Below are 4,492 nucleotides of genomic sequence, written 5' to 3' on the forward strand. Positions count from 1 at the left end.
TGTGACCTTGGGGAAATTACTTTGCTTTTGCATGTCTCAGCTTCTCATTTGTAAACTGGGGGCAATGATAGCTTCGCTCCATAGGTCTTTTTAATGGTTAAATGAGGTAATACATGTACAGTGCTTAGGACAGTGCACAGCATGTAGTGACTTCTCCATAAGGGTTGGCTGTTATATACCCAACGTGGTGGTAACTTATACACTACATTTGTAACAGAAGAAAAATGCACTTTACCAGCTAGCCTCATGGAGCTGGAATGCAAAGGGAAATGAATAATCAAAGACCAACAGATGTTCTCCAAAGTACAGGCAGATATGGCTGAGAAACTCCCAACTTCTGAGCAAGCATGATGGCTTCCCTATTGGGAATATCTCCCACTGTGATACCAGCCCCCAAGATGGCCCCAGTGATGATCACCTCCCGGAATTCATGCCCTGGTGCAGGTCCCTTTCACGTTGGAAAGCATTGACCTGCATGACCAATGGAGTATTGTGGACATGGTGACACCTGACTAGATCAGAAAAGACATCACAGGTACCACTACACTTTCTCTTGGATCACTGGCTCTGGAGGAAGCCAGTCACCATGTCGTGAGGGCACTTGGGCAGCCCTAGGGAGAGGCCCACGTGGGGAGGGATAAGCCTTTCACTAACAGGCAGGGCCAATCTGTTGTCCAGGTGAGTAGGTCCCCTTGGATGTGGATGCTTGGGCCCTGTTGAACCCTCGGATGACAGCTGACTTTTGACTGCACTCTTGAGAGACTCAAACCAGAACTGCTTGACTAAACTAATCCTGAATTCTTTTTTTTATATATATATAGATCGATAAGATTTTTTTAAAAGATTTTATTTATTTATTCATGAGAGACAGAGAGAGACAGAGAGAGAGAGGCAGAGGGAGAAGCAGGCTCCCAAGGAGCAGGGAGCCCGATGTGGGACTCGATCCCAGGACCCTGGGATCATGACCTGAGCCGAAGGCAGACGCTTAACCATCCGAGCCACCCAGGCGCCCTAAACTAATCCTGAATTCTTAACTCGCAGAAACTATGGGAGGTAATAAATATTTGTTGTTGTTTTATTTTTTTTAAAGATTTTATTTATTTATTTGACAGAGAAAGAAAGCACAAGCAGGGGGAGCGGGAGAGGGAGAAGCAGGCTCCCCGCTGAGGAGGGAGCCCGATGCAGGACTCGATCCCAGGACCCTGGGATCATGACCTGAGCCGAAGGCAGATGCTTAACCATCTGAGCCACCCAGGCGCCCTTGTTGTTTTAAACTGCTAAGTTTGGGGTAATTTATCTTTACCTAGCAATAGGTAATACACTCACATTTTCCAATTCAGCATTTTTGGGAACTGACAAAGGAAGAGAGATTCTTTTACACTATTATGCCCATTGGAGAGAGTGAACAATGCCTGCTCCATCTTCATTCATATCTCTGTTCCTCTGACTGGATTCTTGAACCCTCCCCTTACACTCTGCGCCCTGATGTGGGGCAAGGTTGGTGTATGGGCCGAAGGCAAGATAAGATCAGTAATTCTTAGGCCAGAAAGTTGAAAATGTCCATGGAGTTCATCGAATCCACAAGCTCTTAACTGGGCTTTATGGAGTCTGTGAACTTTTTGAAATTGTTGGTGGAATGCATTTGCAAGGGTACTCCTCCGGGGAGAGAGTCCAAAGCTTCAACACAATTTCTGAAGGTGTCAGGACACTAAAATATCTAGAACCACTGATCCAGTGCAGAAGCATTTGAGATTCCCAGCAAGACCACAGTAGAGGCAAGATTAGAATCCACACATGGGGGATGATCTCTTCCGCTCTTCCATCACATACAATGTAACCTCATTATTCAGAATTAATAGACCTAATGGCCTCTGGTTGGTTGGTTGGTTGGTTGGTTGGTTGGTTGGTTTGCAGAGATTCAGAAAACAAGGACATCAAACCAGAGAGATTCAGGAAAGTTTTCATAGTGGAAGCTTAAGAAGCTTAGGTTGAGATAGCCCCCAGGGAACGGGAAAAGGAATGTGAAAAGCATATAGAAGGACTCCTGGCAACAATGAGGGTCCAGAGAATGTTGGAAACCAGAAATTTTTAGGAATACTCAGCACCCAAACATAAGAGCCAAGAGTGAATTGGATTAGATTAAAATTCTGGGACTCTAAAGGAGAATTAGTGTCTATTTATTTACCATCGTCTCTAGAATCTAGCCCTGTGCCTGAGCATAGTAGATGTTCAATAACGATGTGTTGGATAAACAAATAAATGAATGAGTGAGTGAGTAAATGAAGGCAGCTGAAGGACAAGAGAACCATTGACAGAAAGATGTTTCATATGATGAATCAAGGGATCTTAACTAGGTAGAAAGGCTATTGTGCAAGCAGGGGCAGGTATGTTTGTGAAAAAAGGAAAAGGACATGGTAGGAAACTGGAGATCTTAGTGATGTCAGAGAGAAGGAATTAGAGAACCAAGAACATGGGAGACTGTCATTGGAAAGTTTAATATTTCAAAGACAGGAAGGTCACGGGTGATGACAAAGTCTAGAATATATCCGTGGGTACAAACAGAAAGGGTGAGGGGGGTGGAGGTAACTGGAGCTGAGAGGTCAACTCCAGGATGTTGGATGGTCATCCATAATGACATCAACGGCATCCATAATAGTATTAAAATATGGGCTAGGTAAATATAATCCTTTGCATACATCCCTCACTGGCAGCAAGCAAAAAAGCAGAGTGAGGTGTAGAGATGTACATAAACAATCAGCAAAAGGGCAAGAGGGAGAACGAACTGAGTGACAGAAATGGAAGGAAAGAAAACAGGAGGGCATCACAGAGGTGAGCCTAGAGGCTGAACCAACAAGCAGTAACATCATAGACATGAAAGAAGAGGAGCAGAAAGAATAGGGAAACTGGAGGGAGGGTGACCTTACCCCCTGGGAGTCAGGCAGAGCTGACACCCAGGGTGAGACCCAGCTCTGCTCCATGGGCCTGTTTTGTGAGGGTAAATCTCAGACCTCCCTCCTCTACTAGAACTTCATACCACCCGACAGATCTGATAGTCACACATTAGTAACCCAATTTACAGGGGAAAAACTGAGGCCAGGTAGTAAAGTGACTCATCTATGATCCTTAAGATCACTCATCAAAGCTGGGCCAGAGAAGGTACCAGAACCCAGGCATGCTGACTCTCTACTTCATGGCTACTGTGACCTGGTAGGGAAAGGGATGTGCAGGAATGGGGAAAGGGTAGAGCACAACCAGAGCAGCAGAACCCATCCCAAAACTAAGGACCCAGGTGTGGGGTCAGCAGCTTTGCTCCATAGGGGGTGGGATGGGGGTGGGATGGGAAGACACCAAAAATGCTGCTAGCATCTCCCCCTGCCCACCCTCCTGATTCCTCCAGAGGCCTAGGTTGACCTCAAGTTTGTCTCTGAGGCTGACTTGAGTGGTCTGATCATGGAGAGGGCTGTTAATGTGGAGTCTGTGATCTGGATAAACCATCTGGAGGAAGATCTATTTTCCACCCCCCCGACCCCCCCACCCCCGCCACCAACTCTCTCAGCAGGCTCTGTGGGGCAGGGAGGTAGGAAAGAAACCCCTTGTCTGTTATCATCTGTTGACACCTGTGCTCTAGAGATAACATGATTAACTCCAGAGAACAGAGGTCGGAAGTGTTGGTGCATAATAAGGGCCAGGGTTCCTGAGTGACAGAAGGGAGCTCCAGGGGCCTGCTGGGAAGATGGAGCCCAGGTGAGGTATAAGGGTCAAGCAAGCTTTAGCTCTTGCTGTTTTGGCCTGTAGGCTCTGTGCACGCCCCTCCCTAGGTGGAGGGGTTGTTCATTGTTCCCTTATCTCTGGGAGCCAGTGACAGCCTATCCTCCAAGGCTGCTGATCACATGGCATTGTTATCATCCTATGCCTGTCACAGCCAGGGCTGCGGGGCTGTTGATTTCTGATGAACAGCACCTGAGCGCCAAAGGGAATCTGTTCTTGGTCTTATCTCCAGCCTGTGTATCCTGCTTGGGCTTCACGTCCATGGTCCCAGTGGAGTCATCACTGTGCCAAAGCAGTCCCTAGGATACCCAGATAAGGCACTAGCTGTCGGTGCCCTGAGCTCTGAAGTCAATGGCTGTGGGAAGGGGCAACACCCAGGCTGGCATCTCCAGTCCAGGTCAGCATCTCTGGGCATCTTTCTGGGGGTACTGTGGCAGTCCCGGCCACACCAAAGGTACAGAACTTAGCTTGGGAAATGTCCCAGCTTCAATACTCCCTGGCTGTGTGGCATTACACATATTTTCGTTTGCATACACAGTTTCCTTCCCCGGCTGAACAAGGGAGAAAAAATGAGTCAGTACCAAGGAATGGCATATTGTGAGGCTTTCCACTAAGAGGTGGAGGGAAGGAAGGAAGGGAGGGAGGGAGGGAGGGAGGGAGGGAGGGAGGAAAATGAAAGGGAGGAAGGAAAAAAGGGAGGGAAAATGAGGGGGGGAAGGGGAGA

Source organism: Callorhinus ursinus, unplaced genomic scaffold (assembly GCF_003265705.2).
Source record: "Callorhinus ursinus isolate GAN/ISIS: 27379988/994484 unplaced genomic scaffold, GSC_fseal_2.0 scaffold38, whole genome shotgun sequence".
Classification (NCBI taxonomy): Eukaryota; Metazoa; Chordata; class Mammalia; order Carnivora; family Otariidae; genus Callorhinus; species Callorhinus ursinus.